At 40.2% G+C, this 14,126-nt stretch overlaps 1 protein-coding gene across 1 annotated transcript in view; it reads left to right on the forward strand.

The window, feature by feature from the left end:
* Positions 1–14,126, forward strand: part of LOC146319271 (rho GTPase-activating protein 26-like) — a 129,618-nt gene that overhangs the window by 35,598 nt on the left and 79,894 nt on the right. The gene's annotated exons all lie outside the window — the stretch shown is intronic.

Here is a 14,126-nt window from a genome sequence, read left to right on the forward strand (position 1 = left end):
TTGTCTATCAAGCAAAGATGTTATTTGTTGGTTCCAGTTTCTGAAATATGAGGATTTGCTGCTTTTCTCAGTTTTATAGCATTGTAACTTGTAGAGAAAATGGTCAATAGTGTAATATAGTATATTTAACATGATACAAACAAACATTTTTGACATGGATATAATTGTTTATCCATTGCAACATTTGAGCTGATGCTCTGAAAGTAGCGTACAGGAGCAACTGTAGGTAAAATTGAAGTTTATTGAAAAGACAGCAAGGATACATCAAATGCCCTCAGCCCTAAAACATCTTCTAATTCCTCTTCCACTCTGATGCTTTACATCCAACAGGAAACAGTTCACACATGTCCTTCTCCTCCAGCTGTTTCTCAGCTCAGTTCCCTCCATCCCCTCACTAAAACTATACGACTTTCTTCCTCTTTTCTTCTCCCTGCTCCCCTCCAACTCTTCCTGCCCCCCCCCCTTCTACCACCAGCTGACTCTCAGTTCATTCTGGCCGGGACTGTGTGTGTGTCATTGTAAGGCTCTTTTTGTTCCCGGGCTTTATTTAGCCATTGTTAATCACTTTGTTGGCCTCCGACCACCATTCAGCCAGTTTCTGATGAGCAAAGTGTTGTTACAGGGCAAAGAAAGAAGCCACGATGATAAACTAACACAGAACACAGGAGATTTTATGATCTCTGTGAGATTTGGAGGATTTTTTAAAGATGATTTCATCTTGTTTTCCTGCCCTTTTCGTTCTCTTGCTCCTTCCTTAAATTCCTTCCATGGGGTTCCTCCTCGGGATGGGCAGTTTGACGCTCATTAAACAGGAATGAAGATGTAAGTGGGGTGTGTGTGCGTGTGCGCGCTGTGTGTGTTTATCTCCACTGTATGGGAAAATGAAAAGGTTCTGACTGTTCTCAGCTAATTACAGTGAACTTTTATGATACACACACACACACACTCTCTCACACACACACACACAAACACTTGTCCTCTCAGTCGCTGCACTGACACATTCAAATCTGATGAAAGCCATCTGCTGAGATAGACAAAGGGAGTGTTTCCAATGTGTGCGTATGTGTGTGCTGGGTCTGCTTTGTCAACCCCGGTGCTGTGTCATGTGTTGGCCCATGTTTGCTTTTATAAGTGGTTCCAAATGCGGGCCAGTGAGTGCCCCTGTTAGTGCCTCTGTGTGTGCGCGTGTATGTGTGTGTGTGTTTACTGTCATAACTCCCACATACGAGGGAGCTCCATCACAACTTACTGGTGTTTATGGTCCTCAGAGCTGCTGCTGGCAAACACACAAAGGTTTTCACAACATTATCCTAGTAAATATAAAAACTAATGTTTGTAATCTGTTCTCGAACATATACACATGTTTCTGGGATTTATGAGATTTCAAGGTTATACACATTAAAGTTGTGAGCTGAAGAACCTAAATCAGGCATTTTGGTTTAATCCAGTTTAGTGAAACAAATGACATATTACTTTAAGTTCCCATATATATAAGCATGGAGCTAATGGACTAAGTGCTAGTTCTTTATATGTAAAAAAAAAAAAAAATTGATTCAGCAGTCAAAAACATCAATCCAGTGGGCGCCTCTATAGCTCAGTAGGGCGCACGCTCCCCATGTATTGAGGCTGTTGGTCCTCTGCAGCGGCTGCTGGTTCGACTCCCGCCTGCGGCGCATTTGCTGCATGTCATCCGCTCTCTCTTTCCTGCCATGTCTTCAGCTGTCCTGTGATTAAAGGCATAAAGCCCAAAAAATAATCTAAAAAAAAAAAATCAATCCAGGAACCTAAAGAAAAGAATCTGGATACTTGAGAGAATCTTTTTTTTTCTTCCACCCTGATTGGTTTATGGATATTCTTAGGTGTTTTTAATGGTATTCCTGTAAAACTGTTGATGACTCATCCTGGACTTGTGGGTGTTACTAAAATTGAGTCCAACGAAATGCTTTCATGCTTATGACACAGTGGAGCATAGATACTACAATATGTCCATTCTTTGGAGCGGACTGCGGTGTTTCTGGAGGCTGAGCCTCACTGTACAAAAGCACAACTTTATAACTTTATTCACTGATTTGGGTGAACCTGGCTCATAATTTACAGAGATTTTTTTTTGTGGTTTCCTCTTTTGATGTCCTCTGATGTCCTCAGATTCCAGATGGACAGATGGCTTTTGCTGACTTGTGGCTAAATTAGTTTACCTTAACTGTTAGCAGGCAACAGAACTGGACTCTTATAGAAATATAAGGAGTATAATTGCCATTAGTTTGACTAACTGTGACTCAGCTCCAGGAGCCAAATCAGGCAAGAGCACCACCTCGGTACTGTAACCTGTAACCTATCGTCAAACTGGCCTCTGTTGGTTTCGATGGCTGATTTGGTTGCGATTCGGCTGTGTTTCTTGTGCTATTGGCATCTGTAAATTCCAATTAATGTCTGTGACAACCCCCCCAGGTCTGTTTTACAGGAAACATGTTACCAATAAGCACTCAGCTGGCTGTGTCATAGGAATTTCAATAGACTGGACAACTAACAGTTATATAGTTTCATTCACTGTTTTAAAATCTGGACAAATATTTTGAACCAGTGTCAAATTTAAGTACTAAGTTGTGGCTTTAATATTACCTCATTTCCTCCTTCATTACCTTCTGTGGTTAAACGTGTGTTAAAAATAAACCTGACAGTGAATGGCTGGCAGCGTTTTGGGGGTTGGTGTGGAGTATGACTGAGGTACTGGACCTCAGGTCTGTGTGTCAGCCTGTAGTTAAAACACCAGCAGGAATATTTATACAAGTGGCGGCAATTAGGGCGTGATTGAGAGGTATGTAGAAACTGTGTGCGCACAGATGTGTGTTTTTTGTCTTTTGAAGCAGCTGTAGTTGATGCGGTAGAGTAAGTTTTGGATCGCTCTGGAGCACGTGTTCGTGGTCACCATGCTGGTGACAGAATGTGGAGCTATGTGGCCAATAAAAACTCTTTCTCTATCTCTGATCACCTTGAACCTCTTGATCAATTTAAATGCTGTGAAAATAAGATCTCATTTAGAAAGTATAGAATTGACCGCATGTCCATTTCGCTACCTTTGCTTTTGAAACGCTTCAACTTTGAACAATTTGGTATGTTTTATTTAATAAATTCATAATCCAATGCAAGACTGAAAGACATATTTAGACTAAAATTAAAGGAAAATGTGGTAGACTCCTGCGTGTTGTCATTTAAGGCTGTCAAAAGTACTGACACTTGTATAGTATTTCAATATCACGAGTTTAAAATATCTGTAGTTCTAAAACAAAATATAAGTGCTCATTCAAGACCATACTTTAGTTCTGTCTTTATTGTCCTGCCTGAATTTGGCTTGCAATATAGCAAAACTAGAAAGTATTTAGTGACTTTTTACTGTACCAGCACTACGTCCAGGTTGTTTATTAAAAAAAGAAAAAAATATATAATATTTTGTGTTGTATTTTGTGCCTAAGATGTTTTTTTTCTTTTTGCCATGGCATCTAAAGAGGTATTGATTAGCCTTTATTATACTAGTATGCCTTGAATTCCCAGTCCCCAACAGTAATCAATTATCAAAGTTGGAGTAGATTTTTGGACCACAGAAGAAGTGATTGACAAGAAAATATGGAGATTGAAGTTGTAACTGTAACGTTGTTTGTTTGAGTGTTGTCGAGTGTTAAATAAAAGAAGAAAATAATCGAATGTGATGAACGGTCCAGTTATTTTAAACTATTTCTTAATAGGATGCAGTACAGTACAGCGAGATGATGAGGATGGTAAACATTATAAATGTTAAACAAAAGCATGTTTACGTCATTGTGAGTGTAGCATGCAGGGATTAGTATTTAGCTCATAACACTGCTGCACTGCAAGTATGATCTCACATTTCTCGTGTGTGTGTATGTGTGTGTGTGTGTGTGTGTGTGTGTGTGTGCTCACATTCATATATGTATGCATGTGTCTTCTGCATGTGTGCGGTGATGTTTGTGTGAAGAGTTTGCCACAGCCTGGAGCTCGTCTCAAGCATCTTGGCAGCAGCTTGTCCTGATGACATATTTACTGTACAGGCAGACAGCTTAGCCCCTGGAAGGTGATGAGATAAAATATAACCCTGTTCTGTTTTTTTCTCTCTCTTTCTTTCCACTTCTCTGCCAATCTTTCACTCTTTCTTTCGATCTCTAAAGTGACGTTATTGCTTTTGCAGCCAACTCAAACTCACGCGGTGTTGAAATGGCCTCGGAAATTGACTTCCTTGTTTGTATGCGGTTAGAATACACACTCGCATACCATTTTTCAAGTCAACCGTAAAATTAACAATGTTCATGACACAATATTCCAATGACTGAGTTTGATTCCACTGCGATTAGTAATCCACCTTTAACCTCTGCACATTAACCCACATTACACAGCCCACAGCCCACAGGGCCTGCACCGTGAGGTATTAGCCGGTGTAGACTTAATGTTACTGGACAGCGCTGAACCATTTTTCTACTGTTCTCCAGCTGTGTTGGCGGATTGTGTTACAGGCGGATGATGGACCTTAAATGTGGGTCTGTAACAGGATCTACATTCATGGCCAGATTTGACCTTAATCACCCGTATATGCTCCACTGCGGGCACGAAAAGAGCGATGAGGCAGTATAGTCGGCGTGCACCGACCCGGCCTGCTTCCCATAAAGCTGACAGAGCAGAATGGACAGACGAAGGCTGACCTTTGACCCTGGCTTCCCCTCCCAACCTGCCCTCCCCACGGCAACGCCTGAAAGAAGCCATCTCCACTTCCTTGCCTTTTCTCAGTCTCACACTTTCCCTGCTTGTGGGGCTCATTGTTGCCATGAAAGTTGTGTTTCCTCCCCGCTAAATGTCATATGACCTTGTGTTCTCTGTCCAACAGGAAAGTCCAGCCGTGAACAATTTTTATTTACTGTACAGTGGGCATTCTTTTTTTTTTTCCCCTTTAAAAGTTGTTGCTCTGCAGTTCCTGCTTTATTGTTGTGGAAGAAAAGAGACAGGGCAGAGATTTCATTAGAATCAAACTCACAAGGTTTCAATTAGCTTGTATTTGTTTCAGCCACAGTGAGGATATTTGAGTTTGACAATATTGACCTTTCCGGTATCAGCTGCTCTCTCTGTACAGTCTGTTCCTCCCTCTGCCTCCCTGTCTATCAATCCTCCCTCATTTACATGCACACACACTGAACTTGCTGTACAAGGAAAGTATTTGGCCGAGGGGGAGGTCGTTGGCTGTCAGAACAGGGGTCAGTTTCACAGGATTGTGCTCTAAGAGTGATGACGGCTTTGGCAGCAGTATGGTGATGTTAACATGAAGGCCATTAGACTGATTAAAAAAGGTGATACTTGTGTCAGTGGATCTGTTCAGTGTAAAACTGAGGAAATGTACGAGGTTGATAGAAAACTTAATTTGTAAAGATGTCCAGAGAGGATCCTTTAGGGTGGATCCCTCATCCACATTATTAATTCTGCAGAGCCTGACCAATAAATGGGCCTGTACACTGTCTTATTGATGTATATGTTGGCAGCTAAGTAGAAAGTAATCACAGTACAGAAATGTCACAGATGTGTTTTAGGGCTCCATATCAAATTGTCTCATGTTTTGTATTTATTTATTTATTTATTTATTTTAAATTGGTATTAACCAATGCATCTTTACCAGATTCCAACTACTGACATTGGCGTCATCCTCAAAAATCTAGACTACACTACAAACTACACTGTAGGCTCAAATATCTTTCACAGTATGACAACACAGAACTGTGTTTGTTTATATGGCTGTTAAATTGAGATCAAAAGTCAATGTACAGTAACTAACAGGACGTTAAAAATTAATGGTTTTTTTTTTTTCCCTCTGGCTGTTTTTGGAAACACAAAGAATCACATGATTTTCTTTAGTTTTTTAAAAAAAAATTTCAATAAATTAAATTCAGCGCAGCTTTAAATAAAAAGTAAATATTGCACCAAAGGACACATTTTTGCACACTATAATAAAACATAATGAGCATTTTTTCACATTTAAAAAAAAAACCTTTGTTGTAACCTCTTCTCACCAACAGGGCTTGAACTGAACTAACATGAAACATACTGTAACTGGAACAACTCTTACATCCATATAGACTGGAGCCACATGTGGAAGTAAATTAAATTCAAACGCCACATTTTTCTGTTGGTCCTGGAACAATGGCAACCACAAACCAATATTTAGCCTGTGCCATAAATTTCTTTAAGATCAAAACAAAAGTGTCTCAAGCAAAACTCTACACGAGATCATTTCATCTCGCCTGGACACTTAAATATGTCAATCCATTGTTCTTTAAATATAGCTAACATCCTGGCAAAGGGTAAGATTTTAGGAGAGGAACATTTTTTTACAAAATAAATGGTACCAGAGTCACGTGTTGTATGATTTTTACAGTCTGTCACTGTCTGATTGAGATCACAAATTCCTCTCCTTGCTTGGCTGCTGGGTCATGTAAAGAATTAGATGAGGACACTGAAATCTGTCTTTGTCCCCGCAGATGAATGGTCTGCATGTGTGTGATGGTGTGTGTGTGTTTGTCCCACTTGGTGAATAGAGTTTCTATTCACATGCCTGTGGAACAAAGCTACTGCAGAGTCCAAGCTACTGCTGGATATCCTGTTGATATCACACAGGCCCATTCTTTCGACTGTGTCTGTGTGTGTTTGGGAGTTAATACACATAGCAGCCGTTGTACACTGCTGCTGCATGGTTGTGGTTAATTACAGATTCCTTTTTGTGTAGCTTACAGAGCTCTGTGTGTGTGTACTGTATGTGTGTGTGTGTGTGTGTGTGTGTTTTCCCTGCACTTTTGTGGGCAAGATGCTTCATTCCAGCAGCATCCAAGCCACTGTCCCTCAAATGTCATTACTAAATTGCAGACGGAGCATGTGACTGGCTGACAGGATTCCCCTCATCAGTGTTGCATCACATGACACGCAGGGGGGAGACACTGACACAGTGATGTTTTGCATGGCCATATTGAGATAGATACACGGATACAAGTATCAGTCTTTTATTACGTTAATTATTTATACTGCAAATGCAAATTAAAGTTTTTGCTTCATTGCTTTTGTTTGTTATTGTTAATTGCTTTTTCAGTCCACTAGATGGTGCTGAGTTTTTTTCTGATGAGGTCAGCAGAGGTCACGGCAGCAGGATTTGTCGATTTTTGTGACAGTGTTGGTCAATGTTTGACAATCCCATTTTACTGCAATAATAATGGTTGAATCTGTTTATGTCATTACATAAAGCAGATTTGCAAAGTTTTCTTTTGGGGATATAATATGCATTTGAAAAAAAAAGATAAATTGCAATATATGTTATCACAATACTTCACATGTTGCAAGATGCTCGTCATGACATAATTTTTGACATTTTCCTGTATAGACATAGATATAATCTCTCTAAATCGTCATTTCTAACCCACTAAAAGTGTTTGGTGGAGACCCTGCACTCTGCCTGTATTCCCTTTTTTTCTCATCTTTTGCTGTGTCCTGGAAGTTTCTGGGCTCTAGCCTGCTTAGCAGTGGTGTGTCACCTCCAGCCAAGAACTCTATAAAAATGTCGAGACCAACGATTGCACCGTGTTGCCCCTCTCTTTCCTCAGCTCTCACTCTGTGAGAGCTCCTGGAAGAGTTTTACACACACACAGACAGATCGTTTCAGCTGCATTCACATAAAATCTGGCATTGTGCAGAGGTGTGGTAGCATTGTTTGCAATCTGAACTCAGTGGGTAAAATCTTATTTCTATTAATACACCTGATAAACAAAATAAGAACCACGTTGTAATTTGATACAATTGTTCTCTGAGGTAAGCTGGAGCATGAATGCATGAAAATGGACGTGACATGTCAGTTACTTCTTCTATCATAAATATGTATATAGGATCACAAGACAAGACATTCATTCATACAGAAGTCCCGGGTTCCTGTGTCGTAATTGCTTGACACTGTTTGTTTGTTTATTTTTGCGTGTCTCATTGGGTTTTGTTCTGGACTCAGGAGGAAGTGAAAGGGAGAAGAATGGGGGGAATTCTGTCATACAAGTGTGAGAGAAGAGGGGAAGAGGATAGAGAGTGTCAACAGGGTCATTTATTTATAGATGTCAATGTCCTTAGCTGTCCTTCCTGCCTGGGCATGGACATGTACACACACACACACACACACACACACACACACACACACACACACACACACACACACACACACACACAGACCAAATAGCACTGACACCACAGCGTCATCCATGCATCTTGCATCTGGGAACCCCCATCAGTGTGGCTTTTTATCTTTCTGCTGCAAATCTGATGTTGCATATTCAAAATGTTTCAAATACTTTCCATCTAACAGTTGATTTTTATCACTTTAACAACAGACCTACGCAGCAACACCAATGGTGGAATGCTTCTGGGGCAACACAACATGCAAATTCAATCCTGTTTGGTTGTTTACTCCTGTTGTCTCTCTAATGCTGTCTTCAATATAACGTTAAAAATGTTCCACAAAGGTACAAACCAAATTGGAATCCATAGTTTGGTACTGTTTTAACATCAAGCACTAAAATTCACTCTAAGCACTCCTATAATCTTTACCTGTTGGTATCTAGCCATAAATATCCCTAGGTTTTAGGGTTTCAGTCTACATGTTAGGAAACCATCTCTTAACCTGGGTCTTGAACTTGTGAATCACTGCATTGAAACAGCTACCATAAATGGTAAGGCGTCTGTGCTCGCTACATCTGTAAGGAGACATTTTCTTACACGAAAGCTTTTCTGGACAATGTACTTGTTGTGGCATGTAATTCCTCCTTTGTTTTGTGGTAATTCATTTGTGTTGGCGAGCTCTTACAGAATCATATAGGCCAACAATGTGCTTTTGATTTAGCAACTCAGTTTGAGTGGGCCGAGAGAGCCCCACGTTGGGCTGATGTGTGTGCACGTGCACAGACGTGTGAACTTATATGTGCGTTTGCATGCGTCCGAGTGTGCCGCTGCTGGCAGCATCTATCGAGAACGTGGCTGTGGGGAGCGATACGACACGCATGATGTATCTGCGTGTACGAGCCAGAAAAATTCTGATGTTACCTCATCACCTCATTTGCCAAAATGTACAGCGAGACGTTCTCCAAGGGCACGTAAGCTAAACACCAATGCATGCTTGTGTGTTTGTTTTTCATCACAGTTTTGAAGCCATTGTTTCCAAAGTAGAATAAAGCCATACTTCAGTCATCAAGGAGTTTATTCAATATGCCAGCACAAGTAGATATCGACACTGAAAGTACTTGTGGCAAGTAAATACAGCTTGGACCTTGTAAAATTTGAAATCTTCTTATAATTTCGTTATACTATATATATACTGTCATGTAACTGACAAATAATGATATGTACAATAATGCAATCATAACAGTTTCTGTACACACCGCAATGGAAACGAAGGAGGGAAGGCCTCATCAGACTGCTATATCATATGGCTCATAGTGTAGAGTGTGTTGCCTCATTATGCAGTGTAGCTACGTTATGATGCAGCAAGACAAGGGTTGCAAGTTCTGTGTGTTTTCCTTAGCTGATCATTGAAAATGTTAGTCAATAATCAATTAATGATTAATAATTGATAAGATACAAAATACATGCTTTCTTTTTAAGATTCATTTGAACAGTAGCAGTTCTAGACTTTAGGACTTCACAATTAAACAGCCATTTATCTTTTTGATCATCTCTGATCATCTTAAACCTTTTGATGTTTGTTTTACTGATCCATAAGCTGTGGTGAGCGCTCCAACATTTTAATGGCTATGTAAAATATGTCTGCCTTTTTTAAGAGGGTTTGTGTGTGCTGGACAGGACAGTTGAATAAAAGTTTAAACACAATATAAAATGTGTCTCTCACTATATGTGAGATTTCTCTAGAAGTGATATTCTGGTGTTTTCCAATAATCTGTAACTTTAGTAACATATTTGCGGAAGTGGGAAAGGTTCAAAACCAGAAGTCAGAGGTTTTTAATGTTTCAGCTTCTTCAACACTTGGTATGTTTTCTGAGCTGGTAAGAGCATATAAAAAATAAGGAATAAAGTTTTCAGTTACTTGAAGCAATTTAATTTAATCAGTGAAGAACTATCAAACCAAACAGAGTTTCAATCTCTTGTGTTCATTTTGAATTCTGGCTATGCTTAAACATGTATATTAGTGATGTACGCTGCATTCCTAAATGGATCTAAAACATCAGCACCAAACACGTTTTGGGGTGACTCTCTCCTAGAATCAGAGGAGGGGCTTCTCTCCATTCTCATTGTTTTAGGCGGATGTCGGAAAGTCATACAGGAAGAAATTCATCAACGACCAATTTCTCCACTCCGAGTGGAGCAGCAGTCACCATGTCTGTATGTCGAAGCATCCCTGGAAATCCTTTAAAATGCAGTTACTGTAATGGCTTAAGATTCTGGTTTCAAATGACAAATAGTCCTATACAAACATTTATTTTGTTTATATTCTAGAACTTTATTCAAGTGTCTTGGTAAACCTCAATCCTTCCTATTTGCTTTTTGAATAACAGAACTCTTCCATAACTTTTTTTTAATTCAGGCCTTTGCAGCAATTGTGAAAATCGTCCTATGATTAGCCGTTAAGTCAACAGTAGCTTTTCAACAGTTGTGTAGAATGTTATGTTAGCAACACGTTAGCTCCTGCAGCTAGTGCAGTGGTTAGCCTGGTTAGCAGTTAGCTGTTCATAGAAACTCTGAAGTCTGTTAAACCACAAAACAGCTGTGATAAAAGTGTACCTACAGATTGTTCCAACAAGGGCTTTTGAGGAGTAGATCAAAGTTGTCTGTCAATATTTTCTTGGTCACAGATCTGACAAAATGCCGAGTGCACGACAATTTCAGTTTAACTGCTAGAGAACTTCGTCAGAAGTGGTTGCTATGAGCAACAGAACCAACACCGACTGCTGTTGGCAGAACAAAACGCCTGAAACGATAAAAAGAAGCAGAAGTGGACGCCTGTTTTACTGTTGCACAGTAACTGTTATAGTACACATCTGATGATATATAACAGTGTAAGTGTATCTGAAAGCCCTTCTGTTTTCCCCACTCGCTGGCCTGTGGTCGGTTTTGATGTTCATGAAGCGGAGCGTGGAGAGTGTGGCTGGAGCCGGGGGTGAAGAAATTAACAGCGACAGGCACGTTTCACTCACGAGGTGCTGAGAGGAGCTGTCAGTGGCAGAAAGGAGGAGGAGGAGGCAGAGGCCAAAAATAAGAGAGCGGGGAGGCAGTGCAGGAGGGCAGTGTGGAGACAGATATACACTGGTCCATACTCAGTGGGCACAGAGCATGACATCAGTCACGATGAGGCCACCCAGGCCTGTTTATACCTGTTGTCAGTACAACCCCATCTGCTAACATAATTATGTTGGGTGGCTGGTTTTGATATAATGATGATAATATAACTATTTTACTGTATATTATGTTAATATAAGTCTCTACAAACCTTCTACAACTTTTCAAGCTTGCAAGACGTGTTAAATAGCTGATACCGAACTTTTTTTTTTTTGATATGAGACTTTTTGTTACAATTAGGGTTTGCAGTTTCCTTAACCTCTAACAAATGCTAACAGTCAATTCGCTGATTAATCATTAACAGTTAATAAGATACAAAACATGCAATATGTTCTTTCTTATTTTGGCGATGGCGATTAAGTGATTAATGATTAGTCATTAGTTACAATTTCATCTGTACCAGTCTTCTTTTTTTCAATAGGAATGTTATTTTTCAAAATAATAAAATCGAGTTTGGACGTCACATGAAGCATACTGGCCAGTAATAACAAATTTATTACAGATGCAAATAGAGTACAATTAAATAAAAATGTTTGTGCTAATTAAGTGTGAAAAAGTGTCTATTTTACAGAGATAGTTTGATGAAATGATCAGAAAATAAATAATTTTCTTTAAAATGCATGAAGAAGTTATTTGTGTTGCTGCTCTGCTGTAATATGATGTGGGTCAGCTGAACACAGTATGTCAGGGCTGTTTATTGCCACAACAATTTTACATAAGTACTAAAAAATGTTTGGACGTGATGCAGCCACCCACATTTTGTATTTATATTAATTATAAGACTTTTAAAAGGAATCAATACAAAATGAGTAGTTTGTATCAGTGTAGAATCCAGCTGCACATCCTTATATCTTATAGCTTTCACTTGGTTGTTGCGTCACTAGTATCTCACAGATGACTTTGCCAGGTGCTGACATGTCTGGCGTTCAAAGCTGCAGATCCACACACAGCAGCTTCAAAGAGTCGGCGGTTCTCTGCTTTTAGAACAAACACACTGTGCTGCCTCAGACCTGAACAGGACTTTATCTGCTCAGCACTGGAGAACAAAAAGCACAAGTAAGCAAAAACTGTTGTGCACATTTGCTGTGGGTCAAATCATTTCTGTAATTTTTCACCAAGCAGTATCAGACTTGTAGCAGTGTATTGTTCTTATTTAAGGTTTTTTTTTTGCTCTAACTTATTATAGGTATAGTTTTCATGTTATTATAATATCACAACACTGACTGCTCCTGTTGAATGAATTGTAACAGAATACAGTATTAGGGTATTACTGTAAGAACTGAAGTATTTTTTCTTCTACTGGACAGTGGTACTGTAAAACCGCAGTTTATCTTTAAAGGCTGGACTGTGGTTCCAGTTTGGTCATACTTTAGTTATTTTGACGCTGCAGAGCCACTGTGACTCACTGCTGACTGACATCCTACGATGTTTTTCTGAGTCAGTCCGGAGAGAGACAGCGGTGTGTGTGTGTGTGTGTGTGTGTGTGTGTGTGTGTGTGTGTGTGTGCCGCCATGTGTGTGTGTTTCTGGCAGCACATGTAGGAGCTGCCTGTGTTTTATTTCTCCGACTGGCGAGCTGCAGCGTCTCTTTCTGAACACACACATACAGACACACACAGACACACACAGATGTACGTGGAGGACCTGTGGTATTTACATAAACATGGCCAATTACACTCTGTCTTTCTCTCTCTACACTCTCTGTCCTTTCCCTGACTCCCATCTGTCTTTCCACGAGACTCTTGATCTCTCCTCTCTTTTCTCTGCATCCTTGTCTGGATTTAATATTAAGGTACATCAATAGGATATAAAACACCACAGAAGTACATATTTGCTTGTGTACGTTTTGTGTAGTTTCTTCCTTTCTTTGGAAAAGTGAGATTTCCCTGCACACAGCATATTGTATGATGATTATTAGCCAAAGTATCAATAGAGATGGACATAATTTTAAAAGTTCAGGTTAAATGTCTTGGCTGCTTTTTGCTCTGTGCGCTAATAACAGCTGACAAATCTCTTGAGAGTTTCACAAATCAAGGGTTCCCTTGTATATGCCACTGAAGTTGACTGCGGCTCAGTCAGGTATCAGCTGGCTTGCTTGCTCAACTGTTATTGGAGCACAGAGCAGAAAGACACAGGACTATGGAAGCGTCCATTTCTGTTCCCTCTTGATTCATTCTGTCTCAGGATAACATGCAAGTTCCTGGTTGCAGTGTGTTGCTCCTCATTAGGTTTCACTCCAATCCTGCGCACATGTGGCTGACCTCGACCACTTCAGCAACAGGAAATATTGTTGTGAAGGTAAAGGTGACCCTGCCTCGAGTTTAACCGGAGGCGAAGCCAAGCCCGCCCTGAGTGTCGGTCTCCTAGGAGCTCTTAGCGCCTCATGTTTTATTTGAAAGGCATCCATCTGTCCGAGGCCTTTCACTGCCTCACTTGGCTAATGTGACTTAAGTTTAATGGAACTTTTTGCACTTTTCAGCACACACTCACATGCGCACACACCAAAAAGCCTCCGTGCGAATGTAGGAGCTGTCAACCTTCATCACTAACGCCACTGGGGATCCACTCTCAGTCTACATTTAGCCTCTCTCCGCTCACTCTCACTTTCACTAACTGCATAAAATCAGGACAAAGAGCGATATTCTCTTACGCGGTCGTGTTGCGTGTTTTAGGCCAGGCAACCAAACTTGAAAGTAAGAATGTGATCCTTTATGAGCTTGCGGTTGAATCACTATGAACTCCTGCAGAATAACGGGCCTTAAA

Source organism: Lutjanus erythropterus, chromosome 11, assembly GCF_056507025.1.
Source record: "Lutjanus erythropterus isolate fLutEry1 chromosome 11, fLutEry1.hap2, whole genome shotgun sequence".
Classification (NCBI taxonomy): Eukaryota; Metazoa; Chordata; class Actinopteri; order Lutjaniformes; family Lutjanidae; genus Lutjanus; species Lutjanus erythropterus.